The following is a 21,087-nucleotide window of genomic DNA, read 5'->3' on the forward strand; positions in this document are numbered from 1 at the left end:
CCTCCCTATTTCTTCCCTAGTGTTTTCCTAAGTAAGAGACCATCCCCAAGGATAAATCCCAGGAAGACAGCTCTGCCTCCCCTAACACCTGCCCCCTTTCCACTCGAGGCCCAATTCATTGACAAGTAACAAAATAACAGGTAACAAGAGATAATTATAGACACTATTTGTTTTCTTTGAAACATGGAACAAAAGACTCAACATATTCAGTAGTGAAAAACATTTAATCAAAATTCAATTTGCTAAAGCAGGCAAATAATACTGCAGTCATTCAGAACAACAGGAAGGGGAGTTGCTGTACATAAATAAATGTTTTCTTCTGACCCATTCAATATAGTGTATCCAATGCAGCAACATCTAAAAATGCATGCACAGGAGACATGCGCTTCTGAGAAGATGGACTGGACGCTTCCCTATTCTTCCTGCTAACTACAGCCCAAACCCTGGACACCGGCTTAGAGGAGGCTCGTGCAACGAACACAAGGAGACAAAGCTGGAGAGAAGACAGACCAACTAGGGGCGATGGAACCAGAGGAAGAACATGTTGGTAAGTTTCCCGGGTTTTCTTTTTGTCTCAAATGTCCCAAGCTGATTAGGCTGCCAACCCAGAAACATCAGCAGGTACGGTAAAAAAAGATCCAAAATAAGTCTACTCTCTCAGCCAAAGAACTAAATCAGGGGAAGCCTAAGAAGATGTTTAAATAATAACTGCTCTTTTATAGCCAAACACCAGAAAAAAGCTGCGGTCCCACCCCCAGTCACACCAGCAAAGCGCTAATATCTCCACCTTTGGGAGACTGCAACAAGGGGCCCCAACACCCCATCAGCGTGATGTTAGAAAAAGCCAAGTGGAGCCCGGCCAGCGTGGCTCAGCGGTTGAGCGTCGACCTAGGATCCAGGCGATCGGGGTTCGATTCCCGGTCAGGGCACATGCCCAGGTTGCGGGCTTGATCAATGACTCTCTCATCATTGATGTTTCTATCTCTTTCTCTCCCTCTCCTTTCCTCTCTCTGAAATCAATAAAGATATATTTTTTTTAAAAAAAAGAAAGAAAAAGCCAAGTGGAAAAGTAGGATTTCCACCCCTGGGCCTGGTAATGAGGCCATGACCTCCATCTCCACCCCCAGCTATGAGCTTCGATACTTGAAACTCAATCAGTGCAATCCACCATATTAACAGAAAAAAATCATACGATCTTATCAATGATGCAGAAAAACAGCTGACAAAATTCAATACCTAATCATGATATTAAAAAAAAAAAAAAAAAAAAAATTTCAGGAAAACACAAATAGAGGAGAATTTTCTAAACTTGGTAGGAGTGTATCAATGAAAACACTGCTGCTAACTTTATACTTAGCGTTGGAGGACTGAATGCTTTCCCCCGACGGTTAAGAACAGTGTGAGAATGTGCACTCTTACCGCTCTTACTCAACACAGTGCGAAAGTTCTAGCTGATGCAACAAGGCAAGAAAGAAATGGCATGTGGAACAGAACCAGAAATAAAAGTGTTTGCAGATAGCATGATTGTGTAATAGAAAATACCAGGGAGTCTGAAAAAGCAAAATCACAGAACAAAACTAAATCTACCTTATTTTATAAATATAAGCAAAACTTGACTTAGGTTATTTCTTATAAGTGCCTCTGCAAATCATAAAAGGTACTTAAGTCATCTTCCTAAAAATGATATGAGATGATCACTTTTAACCAACCCCCTGCCATCTGGAAACCCTCATTGCACTAACCAACCGTTGGAAAGGGTGAACAACTTTATTTCTCTTTATAAGCCATCCTGTAATGCCATGCTTCTGAGTGAGCTTCATATCAGTGTTTATTTTTGAAGGCTCTGAGTTCACAAACTGTTCTTATATGCACGATAAACTCTTCCTATATACTGATACAAACAAACAGAACAAATAAATGAGTTTGGCAAAGTCACAAAGTACAAAAAATCAATTATATTTCTATATAGTAGCTATGAGTATGCAGACACCATAACTTAAAATTCAATACTATATCCAATTGCCCAAAATGAAATACTTATATGTAAATTTAACAAAACATGTGTGGAATATGTATGCTGAAAACTGTACAGCACTGATGAAACAAAGCAAGAAAATCAATAAATGGAGGTGCATCCTGTATTCATGAATTGGAAGGCTAGGCATAATAAAGATGTATGGTTTTAACACAATGCCTGTCAAAGTACCAACAATATCTTTTATAGATATAGACAAAATTATTCAAAAATTTTTATGAAAAAGCAAACCAACTGGAAGAGTGAAACTATTTTGAAAAAAATAAAGTATAAAGAATTAGACTACCTTTTCCAAGATTTATTATTTAGTTACAATAATCAAGATGGGGTATTACCAGAGGAATGAACACATAGACCAATTGAACGAAACAGAGAACCCAGAAATAGCCTCATACAAATATGCCCAAATGATTTTTGACAAAGGGACAGGACAAATTCAATGGAGAAAAGATGGCCTTTGCAATAAGCAGTTGAACATCTGTGGGCAAAAGAAAAGAAATGTACAAAAACTAAAAACAGATCACAGACTTAAATGTAAACTGTAAAAAATATAACAGAAAATCTTTGGAAAGTAAATCTAGGCAAAGAGTTTTTAGAGTTGACACCAAAACATGATCCATAAAAGGAAAACTTGATAAGTTGGGTTTAATTTAAAAACTTTTGCTCTGCAAAAGAACCTGTTAAGAGAATGAAAAGACAGCCTGGAAGAAAATATTTGCAAACCACATTTGTGACAAACGACATATATGTAATAAACTCTCAAAAATCAACTTGAAAAAATCAAACAGCCAATTAGAAAATGGGCAAATCGCATGAACAGATATTTCACCAAAGAAGACATACAGATGGCAGATCAGCAAATGAAAAAATGTTCACCATCATTAGCCATTAGGGAAAGGAAATTAAAACCATGATGAGTTATCACTACATGTCTATTAGAATAACTAAAATAAAAAATAGTGACAACATCAAATGCAGGTGAGGATATAGAGAAACCGAATTACTCATACATTGCTGGTGTCAATACAAAAGGGTACAACTTCCCTGGAAAACAGTTTGACAGTTTTATAAAAAACTAAACAGGCAACTTTCAAATAATCTAGCATCAGCGCTCCTCCTATCCCGGAGAAACACAGACTTCTGCTCACACACACGCAAAACATGGACGTGAATGTTTACTCGGCTTGGCCTGTAGCAGCAAAAACTGGAAACAGCGCGGATGCCCTTTGTGGGAGAATAGTTAAATAAACTGCCACACAGCCGCTCCGTGGAGGAGCGCTCAATGGTAAAAAGGAAGGACGCTGATACATACAATGAACGAATCACCGGAGAATCACGCTGAGTGGGAAAAGGTCGCATGCTATGTGATTCCATTTATGTGACATTCTTGAATTGAAGAGTTCTAGAGATGGAGAACAGCTTTAGCGGTTGCCAAGAGTTAAGGAAGCAATTGCTGTGGGAAAGGAGGGCGTGTGGCTAAAAAGGGGGCGACGTGGGAGATTCCCTGTGATGACGGAAATGTTCTGTATCCTGACGGCATCACTGTCCATATCCTGGTTATGATATTGTCCTATAGTTTGGGGTAAAGGCTATATAGGATCTCTCTGTACTAGATCTTATAACTGCATGGGACTCTACAATTATCTCAAAATAAAAGGTTTAATTAACACACATGCACACACACAATATGCACAGTTTGACAAGAAGCCACACCTCTATCTCTGATAAGTCAGATGTCATTAAATTTGTGACCCTGAGCAGGAAGGGACTCGGGACTCCACACCCAGGCTGATGTCCAAGTTCATCAGCTCTCTGACTGACAAGAAGGGAGTTTGGTCTGATCTGCACGCTCTATGCTAAGCCCTGGGGAATAGCACAGAGAGTCTTCGTGAGCCCATTGCGAACTGTTTTTACAAACTCAGAGACACAGGCCACAAAAGGGCAGTTAGTTTGGGGGAGGCTGGAGAGGTTAAAGGGGGTCACACTTTGAATAATTATAAAGGCAGTGTTTATTAAAATATATTTCATTTTCAAAATCAAGCTATCAGCTGTTAAATTGTGTATACATTTTTGGGATATCTTGTATATGGTGACAGGAGACTAGACTTTGGATGGTGAGCACACAATGGCATATACAGATGCTATATTATAAAGTCATACACTTGAAAACAATGTTATTAACCAACGTTACCCCAATAAATATAATTTTTAAAAATAGAACTGTTTCTTTGTTTCCTATAGTCTTGTTGGTCTCATGGACACAACGTTGGCTTTCTGAGCTAGGTGTTTGAGGGACCCATTCCTCAGACAGAAGTCTTAAAGTTGGGGCACTGGATGTTGAGTCCAAAACCCTTCCTGCCTAATGGAGAAGCTGGCAATGTGAGTTTCCCTCCCAGTTGTGTGTCCTGTGTCAGGGTGGGGTTTGTGGTGAGAGTGCACCTCAGCCTTCCTCCCCCATTTTGATGTGGGTGTTTTCTCAGACACCCTAGGAGTAGGAGTTGCTCAACCTAATTACCGAATTTCTTTCAGAAAGAATTTCTCCATGTGCAGCTGTAGATTTGGTGTGCCCAGGGGAGGAGAGATGTTCAGGGGCCTCCTATGTTGCCATCTTGGATCAAAAGACCCCTTTCCTCTCTTAAAATCAATAGTGTGAATCTCTAACCTTAAAGAGAGGTGGTAGTTGACCAACTCTGCTGGCATAGGGCTTCCAGGATCTCTCTTTATTAATTCTGACAACTTCAAGTGAATCTACACTTATCGCAATAAAGACCTCAATTAAAAAATGCATGGCTCATCCCAGAGTTCATTCATAAAGGCAATCACCCCAACAGCATCACGTACACCAGTTGTTTATGCTACAGCTCTTACGCAGCTCACTCCACCTAACTTGTTTTTGGGGTATGCAGTTGACCCTTTAAAAACTCAGGAGTTGGGGCATCAACACCCTGCACAGTCAAAAATCTACATGTAACTTAATCCAGCCCTTCACATACGCAGATTCCCAGCCCCTAGTTGGCCCTTACACAACTCAGGTTTCAACTGAATGGGTGGACTGACCAGTGAGATCAATTGAACTGTGGATCAATTTTTTAAAATCTATGTATAAGTGGACCTAAGCAGCTCAAGCCAGAATTGATCAAGGGTCAGCTGTATTTATATCTGGGCTGCTCACTATGGAACACTATTCATTTCCTCAGCTTCTATTTTCAGTGTTTCCCCCACTGGTATGATTAGCCTTTTTGCTCTTTGTTGCTAGTGGTTCCTTTATCTCTTTGTTACTGTTTCATCATAAAATAAATTTAAAATATGCAATAAGATAGCTTTCCAAACAGAAAAAATTAATATAGCTTACCAGAAATAAACACAAAAATTCTTGCCTGGAGTACCTGGTCGTTCATTTTAATAGTGCCAGGCACTATCCTAGGTAATGAAGATACAGTAGTAAATTAAACAAAGTCCCTGCCTTCTTGGAGGTCACAGTCAACCAGGTTGGAAAGATAAACAGATGAATAAGTATGTATAATGTAATATCATGTACTACTACTACACGCCATAAAGAAAATGCATCTGGATAATTTTGATAGAAACAGATGGGGACACTTATATAAAGAGGGTGGTGGTCCTATACCAGCTGTCTGAAAAGATGACACTAGAGCAGAGATTTTAATTACATGATAGAGAATAAATGGTATATAGCTCATAGTCATCAAGACAAAACAAATTCTGGCTCTTCTAAGACAGATGTTTATTAATTTTTGATTCCCAGGAGAGTTAATAAAAAAAATATGTGCTCAACAAAATTTCTCCATCTTTCAATCCAAAGGCTGAGACATTTGGTAATAAAATACAAAAGGGCTGAATACTAAATGTCCCATTTTTCCATTCTCCTTTCCTTTCATATTTTTTAAAAGCTTGTCTAGATCTAAAAGGGAAAAAAAAAAACAGCATTTTAATGAACATTGCAATTAAAAATGCATCCCCTGGAAATTGGCATCATTTGAGCTGAGGTGAAGTTGGCCTCTTCCTGATTTGAGGTCAATAAAGTTACAGTGTTTGTGTCTCCCAAAGAAAATCCCTGTGTGTAAAATCATTTAACTCACTCTGACTCCCTCAATCCTCCTAAGAAGCTCAATCTGCAGATCAGAGTGGCTACTCCTTTTCAATTAACTCTCTTTCAGACTTCATCATTGTTCTTGTCTTCACTTATCCTTGTGGAGACAGGCAGCTGGTTATTCTGAGCTAACTCAGACAATCCTTGTTGAAATAGCCGCCTCCCCTGTGCAAATCCATCTATCACCTTCACCTTGATGGCCTGTCAGCCTAGTGCCTGGCGCCGTCTCCGGGTCCCAAAAGACAGGCCTCCCCACTACCCACCCTGCAACACCACACCATCAGTACTGGGACACTGTTTGCAAAGTGCAACCTGCATGTGGAGATTTTGAGCCATTTGCTTTTTTTAAAGTTCAGTTCAATCCAGGAAATGTTAATTGAACAAATGTTATAGGTTCTGGGGAAACAGGTGTAGGATCCTAGGATGGCTTTGACTGAAAGGGTTCCTTGGAGACAGCTAACGGGGCATGTTCTGGGGTAGTTTCTGGCATCCAGGATGACACAGCATCAGATCAAGGTTTTTGTGAGGCAATATACCATGGCGAGTGATGTGGGGTGGGGAGGATTAGAGCTCCTGAGGACTGATATACTCTAGGTTGAGCATGAACAGCTATGTAGGAGAGTAGAAGTTAACACTTTTTGTTCAATATAGAAAACTGCATGAAATGAAAGAAGAGGGGCCAGTTGTGGGAGACAGAGGTCACAGAGCAGCTCCAAAAACCTTCCCCAGCCCCTCCTATCATCTCCTTCCTTGAGAGGTTACTCTCTATGCTCCTCCTGGAATATGTCTGAGCTACTCTCTCTTGACTTCAGAAGTAACCTGCCTTGGCCTTTAAATTCAAGCTCACGCTGGGATTGAAAAGCCAATGCGGCCAAACACACAGCCCCCTGACGTGACTCCTGTAAGCATTAGTCCTGAGAACAACATTGGTCTCTACTAACGTGAGGCCTGAGCTAAATATAGCAGGATGTTGGGCCTGACATGAGCAGTGAGGAACTAGTGACCCAGGCAAGACGATTGTTTCCTATTTTCCCTTCGTTACTCATAGAAGTGAAGGGGGACTATTTAATTCTCACATATATAGATTTGGTGTAATGAATCCCAAAGTGAGTCAGTAGACCCCATGGTGCACGGTCAAGCACCTTTGGAAAAGAATGAACAGCCTTCACTGACAATTAATTAAAGGGTCCACAGGTTTGGAATCACATATAGCCTCCTCCCCTAAGCAGACAGAGAAATAAAATCAGGAAATGAGAGTCAAGAGTCAAATGATAGGGAATGCCCAAAAAAGACTGTGCTACTAGCTCAATATCCAAGAGCTTATAAATGAAGACTGTGAGAGACAGAGTCCTCTCAGGGAGCCCTGGATGAGGGAGCATATCGCTGAAGCTGTGAGTATTGCTACAGAAATGTAATCACCAGCCAGCATGTAGGAGGAATTTTAAACTTAGGAAGAGCTGCAGATTCCCTGTTCCAGGACGTGAGACATCTACAAGTCTGGAGGTAATAAACAGACCACGCCGGCTGACATACCCTGGCCCCAGCAGGGACTGTAACAGAGGAATCCTTCCTTTGGAACTTGGAAAGACTATGAAATTTGATTACCAAGTCAGTAGAAATTCGAATATTTGCTCATTTCCTAAGTAAAGTTCCTCCTTCTGATGAATTATAGCTAAAGGTTTTGTAGATGGAGATTCCAGGCTGTGGAAGGAGTGGTGTCTGTTCTCTTGACCTTACCTAACCTCTCACCCATACCCAAGCCTGAGTAATTGTTCTGTAGCACAAATGGATTTTTGTCATTCTTGTGCTGACAATCATTCAGTGATTACTCATTGCAATACATAACAAGTTCAGAATCTCTAACATGCCTTATGAAGCCTAAACAACTTCTCTTTCCAGCTCCTTCTCTCATCATTGCATATCAACATCTAGTCATCCTAGAAAAAAGTGACACATTTTTTCCTTGAATGAGCCAGGCTTTCTCATTTCAGAGTCTTCCCTCTGCCTAGTTCCCCCAGCTCTTCACTAAGCTAACGCCTCTCCATCCTCCAGGGTTGCAGCTTAGAGTCCACTTTCTCTGGAACACTTTCCTTAGTCGTCAGACCCCATTATGAACCTCCCCAATGTGCTCCCGTAGAATATCACACTCATTCCATGGTATGCGTCATACTGTATTATTATTGCTAATTTATCCATACCCCCGCCCCAGCCTGTAAATTTCTTGTGGAAGGATACTTCATCTTATTTATCTTTACATTCCCAGCATAAAAGTGGATCTCTTGAATGACTAAGTAAATGTATGGAAACAGCGTTGTCACCAAGAGGCAGGAGACCTGTGCTGAAGTCTACACCTCACTATTTAATCTTGATTTTTAGACCAACTATACACTCCCTGTAGAAGAAAATGTCAAAATTGAAATGTGATCTTTAGTCTGCACAAAACCAGGTGGCTGGGCTGCACAATGCCCTTATGGTCCTATCCCAACACTACAATCAGTAGCTCTATATCCAAAAGATTGCAAGGAACACTGGCTTGCTCTAAAATACATAAAAGAGCCCGGGGGGCGTGGCTCTGCGGTTGAGCGTCGACCTAGGATCCAGGCGATCAGGGTTCGATTCCCGGTCAGGGCACATGCCCGGGTTGTGGGCTCGATCAATGACTCTCTCATCATTGATGTTTCTATCTCTCTCTCTCCCTCTCCTTTCCTCTCTCTGAAATCAATAAAGATATATTTTAAAAATAAAATAAATAAAATTCATAAAAGAGAAGCACCCCAGGGCACCCTGAAGAAGAGGAAATATGAACAGTCTCCATAAATGCGCAGATTCAAAAAATCTCTGTTCTAATTGTTATGGGAAGGAATTCATTGAAAGGATCAGTATAGAAACATGAATACTTGGCCAGATTATGTCCCAGCGCAGCTCTCTGAGTATCAAGTGTTATAAAAAACTAGCTTTAATTCGGCATGACTACAAGCTTTGTTGATTGGAATTTATTTATTAATTTTTCAGCATAGCTTCCAGTCTTCACCCTGGCTGTCCATCGGGCCCCTCTCCTTAAGTGAAGATGCTCACTCGTGCGGACTTTGAGCGTGTCCCAGCGCTGGCCTCCATTTCGCCCCTGTCGTGCAGGGCCGGGCCGGTGCTCTCCGTCCTAGCAGAGCCTGGCCCTGTTTTCGCTGGCATGCAGATGTGGAGTGTGATCCATCATGTTTTATTTAATAGAGTCGCTGAGAGAGAGGAAAAAGGAAATTGTTGTGAATTAAATGTCCTTGTCTCTTCAGGCAGGAAGATAAAAGTTCTGATTGATTGCTGAGATGGCTAGAAATGGAAATATTAACGCGAAAACAATGACTTTGTTATGTTTCTAGTCTCTGGAGTGTTGCAAATGGTAGCAGGAATTTTATTCCAGGAACAGATTAAAGAGAGACTTTCTCCTGAGCCAGAAGAAGCTAATTGGGTAAAGAGCCAAGGAAAGGGGCCTGGACAGCTAAACTCCAGTCCTGGCCCTGCTATGCTCTTGGTGGCCTTGAACAAGTCATTTAGTGCCCTGACCTCAAACTCCTTATGATTTGAAGGCTTGGCTGCATATGAGATCTAAAGTCTCTTCCCTGCCTGTGACGTCATGCAGTCCTTTCTTCTAAGTTAACCCACACCGTGGCCTTATAAGTGGGCACCATCCTCTGGAGGGTGCTGCTGGCCTGCTTTGCCCTCTAGAATCTTGAATGAAATTACCAGAGATTCCAAGCTCTGCCATTTCTCTTCAACAAAGTATAAAGAAATTATTGTACTAAGTCTTATCTAGTAACGAAAGAAAGTGCAGGTGTTAAGTGACTCTACAATGGATTAAACTTGACAATTTACCAGAATTAAGCCTACCTATGTACACAATGAGCTACATATAATGTGCAGTATGGTTCTGTTTGCTTTAAAGGAAGCTTCTATTTCCTCCTCACTTAAAAAATGGGGAAAATCCTTAGTTAAGAACAAGTTAAGAAAATAGCATTGTCCTGCTCTGGTCCAGACCCCCTTTTTCCCCCGTTACTGATCCTGCAGCGTTCCCTGATTTGATGAATCCCTGTGTTCACACTGCTCCATTTCCCAGCTTGTACATAGAGATGTTGGCTCTTTCATGTATCCAGGTTTTTAAAGTCCTCACAGAGAATCCCAAGTACTTGAATACAACTGCCAAGACTTCAAAAATTAAGTGTCTTTTATCTGCCGCATTTCTTTATATTTTATTTTTAAATTAAATTTATTGGGGTGACATTGGTTAAAAAGATCATATAGGTTTCAAGTGTACATTTCTATGACACATGATCTGTACATTGTATTGTGTCCCCACCACCCAAAGTCAAATCATCTTCTGTCACTTTTTATTTGGCCCCCTTGACCTTTTACAACCACACCCCCGCCCCCTCCCTCTGGGAACTACCATACTAACATCTCAAAGACACAGACTACATTTCTTACTCTTCCTCAGATCTGATGTTCTGACTCAGCCATTGCTAAAACCACTCTCTCTAAAAATCAATGGAAAAAATATCCTTGGGTGAGGATTAACACAAAATAAAATAAAACAGAATTTCTATTTTGGTCTTCAAACAAAAGCCAGACCGCTTTCAAAACTCACTCCAGTAAGACAGGCCCTCTTAAAGTGGTTGTGAAATGTTCTTTTCCTTTATGTGTGCTTCAGCTTTTTGTTAAATATCTGAATCTTGAACATGAGCACAATCTGCATCCTATGGAACTTGACAGTTAATTCTGTTTGAATCGGAAGAGATGCTGACTTGACTATTGCTTTTGTTCAAAAGAATTGCTTCATAATTTATACGCTGTAACATCCATATCTCAACACCAGCTCTCAGGCACACTGGTTTTTCTCTTCTGCTTTGATGGTTTTATTTCATTCACAAGTTGTTTCTGGCTGCGGGAAGTCAAGAAGAGAAAGATGAAATCTGGCATTGGGGGCAAAATTGATGAAGTCAAACTGTTCCCCTCGCTAAAATGACTCTCCTGTAATAAACAATGATCATCCTCTCAGGCCACGGGGCACAGCCACACACACAGTGCGATTAATGCCCTAGCAGAGTAAATAAACAAATGTAACTCGAATGAACCTGACTTGTTAGAATATAGAGTTAATGAGCCTGAAACATGTGAGATTAGTCTAGGAAAGGGAGCTTGGGCAGGCTCCAGAGCAACAGACTGCATCCCAAACGCTGGCAAATCTAGGCCATTTGTCCCAGGAAGGAGCAAGAGCAAGAGAGTCAGTGACTCCCCTCATCTTTGGTGGAAAAGCAACTGCAAATGGACAGGCAGAATTTCAAAAGATAGCACAGCCAGGTACTTTATGGGAAGGGGTAAAGCATTTTCAGATGTCCTAAGTAGATTTGGAAGACATATAGATTTATATTTGTATTTTTATTATAGTCTTTATATTAGACACTTTTTATTTATCCTTAATACCCTTATTTTTTCATAATTCAGTCTGAAAGTGCATTAAGTTTTGTCCTATTTTTTGAATGTTTAAAAAGGAAAGTAAAGATGAAAACACAAATAGGACGAAATGTTATCCTGCTTAAATCTCAGAATAAACTTTGGCCAGCCCCTGAAGCCAGACCACCTGCTGAAAAATGCTGACTTGCATGATTCCTGAAGCCGAATGTTCTTCCTTAGACCTGGGTAAACAATGTAACCGTTCTGTGCTTCAATGTCTCCTGCTGGAAAATAGGAATAAAAATAGTGCCCACCTCCTAAAGTAAGTTTACTTCGTACCTGGTACTTAATGCATTTTTGTTGTTATTTCAAAAGATATATTATTCTCAAAATGAAATGAGGTTAGATTTCTACCTCATAGTATACCAAAAAAATAAGAATTGGGTTAAAGTTCTTAAAGTTAATAATGAAGGTTTTAAAAATCCCTAGCAAAGGTACAAAGTTTCTGTTGTACAAGAACAGGCCCTGGAGATCTACTGCACAGCACTGTATTGTAAACAATACCATATTATATACACAAAATCTGCTAAGAGGGTTGGCTTTGTTGTGCTTTTATTACAAAAGAGTGATAAAAATGAAAAAATAAAGAGGGCTAGAGGAAACTTTTGGATGGGATGATATGTTTAAGGCATAGATTCTTATTTCCAAACTCATTAAGTTTTTATACATTAAAGATGTACAGCTTTTTATATATCAATTATAACTCAATAAAGTGGTTTCCAAAAAGATGAAGGAAAACATATTTAATAGTCTTGAGGAGAAGTTTGTGTAAGCAAGGCAACAAAGCTAGGAATCATGGCAGAAATAACTAACAGGTTCAGATTTATAAGATTTAAACCTTCTATAATGGAAAAATCCTTTCCATCAACCAGCTGAAAAAGAAAAAGGGAAATTAGCTTTTAAAAGCCTTGAACTTATATGACAAAGAGGTAATGTACTTAATATATTTAAAAACTTTCAGAAATTAAGAAAAGACTTCCCAATGGGAAAAAAATAAATAGGAAGGGTACATGAACTGGATACTCACAAAGGCAGTAATGTAGGTTTCTTTTTTAAATGCCCACCTCACTAATAACTAAGTCATGAGAATTAAAACAACATCGAGATTGGTAGTAATTAGGGTGTGTCAGTGCTTCGATGTGAATCTGGTCAAGATCAGGGACATGGGAAACTGGATTCTAGAATAAGGCAGTAAGCCCTGGCCGGTTTGGCTCAGTGGTTAGATCGTTGGCCCGCAGGCTGAAGGGCCCAGGGTGCGTTCCAGCCAAGGACATGTACCTGGGTCACAGTCACAACCCCTGGCAGCGCGGGCGGGAGGCAACCAATCCACGTGTCTCTTTCGCATCAATGTTTCTCTCTCTCTCTCTCTCCCCCTTCCACTCTCTCTGAAAAGTAATGGGAAAAAATATCCTCAGGTGAAGATTAAAAATAAATAAATAAGGCAATAAGATGGAAAATGCAATCAACAGGAAAAAGACAGGACTCAGGGAGAAAAGTCTGGCCTCAGTTAACTGCAGCCAACCTACAGGGCTCTTTGGGTCTTGGAGTGAAACAGACCTGGGCCTGAACCTTTCCCGACTCACACCTTACACAGCCTTGGCAAGTTACTGGCTTTTATGCATCTTAGTTTCAAGTAAATATATTTGGCTCATAAACTCCATCCCACCCGCAGCGGGTCCAAGGTTTAGTGAAAACGCTTTTCCTGATTAATGCAGCTCCCTCCCTCCTGCTGTTGATCTCGCTGAGACCACCCAGCCCAGGGAGAGCAGAGGGGCCTCCTTAATGCTCGTGCCCCATCTATAAAACTGTCAGCAAGGCTGCAAACCGCAGATTCCTTCCCAGGTTAAAAGTAAAACGGACAAGAGGGAGTTTTCAGATCTCAGTCTGAGCCGCCTACTCCAGACACCAGGGAAGAAGCCCTCTGACCAGCGTGCGGAGCGAATGCAGTCGGTTTGGCCAACGGCTGTTCTCCTAGGGAGAGCAGGATGGTCTTTGGTTATCTTCTGTAGTTTTCTTTTTAGTGAGAGCTTTATATTTGATTTGCTAAATACAGTCACCTTTTATGTATTGTATGTACATTTAACAGGGGTAAGGGAATACTCCCTCTTGCTGCTAAAGCATTCAGGAGCTCTCATTATCCCAGAGATGGAACGAGGGTTGTGACAGTAAGAAAGTAAATAACAAATATGTTCATAAAGACATAAATAAAATGTTTCTTTGGCATAAAAGGCAAAAAAAAAAAAAAAATAGCAATAAAGAGAGAAAAGGGAAGACAGAAAGAGAGAGAGAGAGACATAGCAACCTCTGGTTACAAGTGAGAGGGGGTTGATCCGACAAGGCTGCCACCTAGTGGAACTGTAACTGCGCCTGTTCCTTGGCTTCAGCCTGTCCAGGCAGCCGACCTGCAAACCTTCAACGCACAATAAAAGCAGATGAATAAATGTTGGTGCATCAATAGATTCTAAATCTTGACAACACAGAAGCCGTATTTAATTTGACCTCTGTGCATCGGAGACTTCAAACTGCCGTTAGTCAGGCGTGCGGCCCCTCCCGCTCAGCTGCAGAAGGTTAATGCTGTTTATGGGGCATAAGCCAGGTATATTTCATGTGAGCAAATGAAAGGAAACAAAACTTCTTGTGATAAAATGAAGAATAAATATAAACAGTACTGCCTTATCCTGCATAAGCCTTCAATGGGCCTTTTGTCAACTCATTTAAATAAGTTACTCCTAAAAAAAGCATCCATATATTTGAAATTTTGAATGAAATGACTGTCGATATGGTTTTAAATGACCAAAACGGTTGAAATTAGACTAGATTTTTAAGACGTTAATTCTATCCAGTAAAAGGACAATATCAATGGAAACAAAAATATGTTGATTACTTAGTGTTTTCTCTCTATTCTATCCAACATAACAGTCAAATCATATGTATAAAGAATGTATCCTTAGCTCCATGCCTCCATGCTACTTTGCTGACTGAAACAAGGATTGCTATATTATATGCCAAAAATCTATTTAAATGCCAACAGCAACGTTGTATTGTCTTTGCATGTGACAGAGAAAAAAGCAAATAAGTCTTGTCTATTATTTTTCACTCCTACCCAGGAAAAAAAATGAGGAACTCTCATACTCACTTTAATCACAGTTTCTACCTCTAGGCTCTAAATTCAGTTCTCATTTACAGATTTCTAAGATTTGCATATTTTTAAGCAGAGCACCATGCATTTCTGTTCTGTGGGCTGAATATCTGGAACGAGCTATTTTAGTGCACAGAGCTGATGACCATCCAGATTCTTGCAGAGAGAGCAGGTAAACACATCCAAGAGGATACATTCTCTCTAGGTTGATGTTAAGTGAAGAGCTAATTGAATTAAACTAGAACATATCACCCACTAAAATAATAAACAAAAGTTAACAGTAACATTTTCATTTGTTTACCCAGCATAAAAAGCTTCACTATAAACGAAAAATACCTCCAGCCCCCTGACTACACCTTTTGCCTTGGTTAGAAGGTCTCACCACCTTCCTATTGAGGAGCTACAGGTGTCTCAAAATCCCACGCTTGCCTCTGATGAATAAATATGTACCACAAATTGTATGTGTTTCTCGTGGAAGAATAAGGGTTGAAGTCATTCCGCACAGATTCTTTTGCCATCCTCATGTGATTTCAAGTTCAAGAACCCCCTGTGGTTAGTGGTACGTGGAGTCCCGCTTTCTAACCACACAGGCCCCCTCTCAGTTCAACAGGAACACGCTGGCTGAGCTGCACAGCCGGCCCTGCTCTGCTCCATGAGCAGGGGAGTGGGCAGAGATGGCTGAGCACCCGGGGGTGTGCACGGCCTCCTTACTCCCCGGCTCGCGGACAACCTGGGACAGACCCTCCACTTCCCTTAATCCCTCTAGGCCGTCCCCTCTCACGCATCACACCCTCCCCTTTGGAAATGGCAATGTCTGTCCAGGAAAAGAAAACAGTTCAGTCTGTCAGCAGTAGAGGGGGTTCCAATGCTATCTTAGCAACTTCTCTTCTACACATGTTCCAATAATACAAGTAGAAAGGCCTTTCTCCACAATGGTATGACCCGAAAACTTTGAAGAATTAATGTCAGGCTGACATGGGAACATACACCCTGCCCCAAGATTAAGCCCCAGAGGTAAAATAAAGAGGCAGATTTCTAAGTAATGAGGCCTCCTGTAGAATGTGAAACTCTGGGGCCTCAGACCACTGTGCTCAAGACTCGCCCTTTACAAATAAGGAACTGAGGCTCCATTGCTCTACCATGTTCTATTTCACACGTGTCCTCAGTTTCTTAAAGGTCACCGGAGTGTGCCCAAACTTATTGTCTTTTAATGGTCTGCTAATGGCTTTTCAGAACTTTCCAACTGCAGAACAGTAAGGCTTCAAGATGGACACAGGGTGGTTCTCAACCAGTGGTACTAAAGCTGGCACCTGCAAAGGTTAATTACATTTAGGGACACGCAGGGACGGCCCGCCAGCTGCTCCTGAATTAAGTTTCCCAGTTTCTCTGGGCAAGAAAAAGAGATCAGCGGCCTGTTCTTCTGCCATTTCACAACCAGCACAGCCACAGGCCCGGAACCCAGGGACAGGTCGATGCCTCCTCGCACAGCCCTCAAACCCCTTGCTTCCGCAGACAAAAACTGCCAGGCATGTTGGTCATGAGGGTCTAAGGGATCAACTGTTAAGTGGGATAACTAACCCTCTACCAACGCTGCCACAGAGTGACCTTTCAGTGGCCTGTCAGCTCTAACTGTGCAATCGAGACTCTCCTTACAATCCTTAGCGGTTCCCCTGCCCTGAGACAAAGTTCAATTTTCTCCATATCTCTATGCAAACACATTCATAACCTGTCCCTTCCTATCTTTATAGCCTAATTATCTCTTTTGTTGTTGTTAATCTCACCCAAGGATATTTTCTTCCCTAGATTTTTAGGGAGAGTGTAAGGGAGGGAGGGTGGGGAGAGAGAAACACCGATGTGCGAGAGACACGTAGACCGGCTGCCTCCCTCGAGCCCCGACCAGGCCGGAGGCAAACCTGCAACCCAGGTAAGTGCCCTTCACTGGGAATCGAACCCCAGACCCTTCAGTCCCTGGGCCGATGCTCTAATCACTGAGCCACACAGGCAAGGGCTTTAGAGCCTAATTTTCAGCCTCTACCATCACCATCACCACTGTCCGTCCTACCCCTGCCCCCTGAACCCCAGTGAAATGTTTGAAGTTCTTCAGCCCGGCCTTGCTCATGCTTTCATGACTCGGCTCCCTTGGGGTCTTCTTCCATGAGTGTACCTCCCTCCTCCGCCATCCCAAGTCTGCCTTGTGAGGTCCTCAGTCCAACAGCTGGGGGCAGGTCCTTCCCAATCAAGCAGTGACGGTGACCACAGCCCCCGCTGACATCAGTCTGGTGAAAACCTCTGAGCAGGAACCACCCAGTTGCACCTCGCCCAGACGCCTGGCCCACAGAAACTGGGAACTGTTGTTTGAAGCTGTAAATAATTAACACAGCATCTCTTACCACTCAGTTCTAGGTACCTGCAGGTCTAGAAAGAATTAGCTCCTGTCTCCTCTCTGATGGCTGAGCCCTCTCCCTGCCTCCGTCCCATGCACATGTTGTTTTTGGCCCCTTTCACCCACGGTACCTGAAGCTCTTGGAGATTGGGAGCAGGTCTCTTATCTTTTTAACCCTGAGATCCTAGAGTGAGGCCTGGTACATGGAAGGACTCGATAGATGTTTGTGAGCAGATGAAGCGAGTGAATTAAATTACACTCTAGTTTCAGAATTGAATCTAGAACAAAATTTACAACTTAAATTTGTTTTCTTTCAAGTGTAGGGGAATGTGCTGGGAGTTATCAGGGTAGCAAAAAACCCTATTAGAGGTCTATTTCTTATCAAAGAGAACCCTTGCTGAGTACATCATTATCCAAAACGAGGGATATTGGAGGTGATTCTTCCTGGGTGGGGCAGAGAGACAATTAAAATGAAAATCGCTCAGCCCTGGCTGGGTAGCTCAGGTGGCTGGAGCAGCATCCCAATAGATTCGCCAAGGCTGTGGGTTCGATCCCTGGTCACGGCACATACAAGAATCAACCACTGAATGCATAAGTTAAGTGCAGCAACAAATCGATGTTTCTCTCCCCCCACCCCGACCCTGCTCTCTCTGAAATAAATAAATAAAATTTTTAAAGGTTTTAAAAAATGGAAATCACTCAGGATAAACATCTTCAGAGATACAAATTACCCACTCGGGGCAAGGAACAAGCACCTAGTAACCTACTTTGTCTTCGTAACTGCCTGAAGGATGTCCCTTCTAGAGGGAAAATGTGAGGGCGTTGGGGGCAGACGTGTGATGAGCCCTCCCCTAAGAACAAGGGTGTAAGGAAGGAATCCACGTGGCTCCAGTTACTTTCCAGAAGGGAATTACAAAACACCAGTGACTGTGTTTATTGAAAGTACTATCTCCTATTTTTGTTTCATATTTTGAATAATATTAAATGCATAAAGTCAAAAGCCCCTGGTTTTGTCTTCTAGGAAGCAGAGTGTGTAGAGATTAAGGGCCACTCTTGGTCCTGTCCTGTAGCTGTAGAGAGTCAGATAAGATTGGAAAAGACGGAAAAGAGACCAGCTGCAAGGGAGGAAAGTAAAAATAATCGACTTCATTCATCAGCTAGCTTATCTCCCAGTTGGCACCACACCAATCCTATGCTGCAAAGTTAGCAGCATTTTCCCATGTTTTGGTCTCACAATCCAAGCTTCAGGGAATTAACTAATTTGTCTTCAGTCAAACAGCTAGTAAACAATGGGATAGTGACTTAAAGCCAGTACTCAAAGGCTCCGCCCCATATTCTTTGCTCTCGGACTGTGCATAAGGTATTGGCCTGGACTTAAGTTCATTTTTCCTTTATTTTAATGAGCCCTGATGAGCACTGTCCAAGTGCCAGGAGGCTCTTTGCCAAGGGAGGCACCAGGAGATGAGGCACTGGGTGCTACAGAGGAGGATCCAGCTCCCAGAGTGAATTTCCTGCCAGTAGAGACCCTTCTATTTGAGAATTTTTTTCAGCTGATAGTTTTTCTGATATTATCTAAAAAATGTTCCATCCGTATCCCTGCTATAAGAGAACAAATATTCTAGCACAAACAAAATTGATTTTGTCAAGTGTAGGAAGGGAAAGCTAATGGAATGCTTGAGTTAATGACGCTTCCAACAGTAAGGCCTATTTGGTATCTCACTTCACAGTACACACTGTGCCCCCAAAAATATGCTCACTTGTCTCATACATCTCTACATGGAGCACAGCACTTGGTAGCTTGAGATTTTAAAAGCTAAATAATATCAATATGAAAGTTTGAAAATTCAGTTAACTATCTAGAGGCTCCCAAATATATAGATGCTGAGGAGACACATGTCAACCCCCTCCAGCCCCCCTACACGAATGCAACACTGGGAACCTAATAAATGGTGGTCAACAATTTAATGAACCAGGTGCTGCAGTTTGTGCCTTTTGCATATTGTCCCAGCTAATCGCTTCACCAGCCCTGTGACATAGATATTCATATATCCAGTATGTAATTAGTTAACATATATTAGCCACTCAGTATGTGCCAGGCACTGTGCTAAGCTTAACATAGCTTTTCTCATTTATTCAGTCTTTCAGTAACTATGTATTGAGAGTTCATTATAATCCAGGGATGGCATTAACCCATAAGGATACAAGAGCAGGCAAACCAAATAGGTAGGGCACTGTCCTCATGGAGCTTGCTTTCAAGGTGGGGGGAGAGCACAATAAATAAGAAAACAAATAACTACAAGGTAATTACTGATTGTGATAGTACTGGGAAGGAAAATAATTAAATGAAGAGATAAAAATGCTTTGAAAGGAGGATGTCTATCTGCTTTAGAAAGCATCATCAGGGAAGGCTCTTGAGGCTGGTGACATCCAACTAAGGCCTGAAGAACATGAGGGAAACAGCCATGTAAAGACCTAGAGGAAGAGGCCCCAGGCAGAGACAAGTGCAAAGGCCCTGAGGTGGGAAATGGCCCGGTTTGACAGATGGTCCAAGGTGAGTCCAAAATGGTAGGTGGGAGTCAGATGGTGCAGGACCTTGTGGTTCATGGCAAGAACTTTTGATTCAATTTTAAAGCCACACAAAAGCACTGAAAGTTTTACGCAGAGGTGCGGTATGATCTGATTCGTACTTTTTAAAGATGATTCCGTGTGCTGTATGGGAAATGACCCTGAGATGAATAAAAGTGGAAGCGGGGAAATGAGTGAGGAGGGCAGTAGGGCCACCCAGATCAGAGAATATGGAGGTTTGACCCGGGGAGGTGGCAGTGGGAAGGGAGAAAAGTGAATAAACCTGAGATAGGCTGTGGTGGTAAAACAGAGCTCACAGAAGAATGTAACATGGGAAGTGACCTTATGGGGCTGGCAAACTTACTGCCCATTCATTACCCTTTTACACAGATTTTTAAAACCCGGAATTTAAGATGTTAAATTATTGTCAATAAAATAGAGGCGGGTGGCGGGAATAACTGGCAAGAGCTGAGGCGTGGAAGCCCTGAGAATCACACAGGTGTGCTGATTTGAAGCCCTACCCACTCCGTTGCTCCACGCACACCCCTACTCTTTATCCAGGACTTCTCAGGTGGCCTCAGGGTTGTCTCGCCTTCTACCCCTGGTCCTTGACCTCTTGGTGTCCTACCAGGACTGTCATCTGCAGCTGTGTAAGTTGCGTCTGCATAAGAAGGGGAAGGAAAGGACACAGCAAGTTTCAAAGACAGGTTTACAAACCCCTCAAAGTGCTTAACTCCCTGGCTCTTGAGTGTGGACTGTAGTTAGAGATGCACTGTGGTAACAGAACATGCAGAAGTGCTAGGATGTCACCTGTGAGGTTAGGGTATAAAAAAACTGCAGCTTCGGTCAGAGGGATTCTCTCTCTCATCACTGATTCTGGGGAAGTCAGCTGGCGCTTCATAAGGACACTCAGCAGCCTTTGGACAGGCCCCCGTGGCCCAGCACCAAGGCCAGCAGCAACCTGTGGAGTTTGGAAGCGAATCCTCCCCAGTCAAGCCTTGAGACAACTTCAGTCCCAACCAACAGCTGGAATGCAACCACTTTCGAGACTCATAGGTCTGACCCACAGAAACTGTGATATACTAAATATTTACTGCTTTAAGCTGCTGAATTTGGGGTGATTTGTTACACAGAGATGGATAACTAATGCAACTATAATGTTAATGGTTACGGGAGTTACGCAGCATAGTGCACTGTTCCCACCTTCACTGCTTTTCTGTTCCTATTTTTGCATTTATTATCCCAGTTAAATTTTAACCACTTTCCCAGACAGTACTCCCATTCTCTGTCTGCTGTGTGCACATCCTTCATTCACAGGTGAAGAGGTGCTGCACCTCCATCCACCTCGATCTCAA

Source organism: Miniopterus schreibersii, assembly GCF_964146895.1.
Source record: "Miniopterus schreibersii genome assembly, chromosome: 11".
Taxonomy (NCBI): domain Eukaryota; kingdom Metazoa; phylum Chordata; class Mammalia; order Chiroptera; family Miniopteridae; genus Miniopterus; species Miniopterus schreibersii.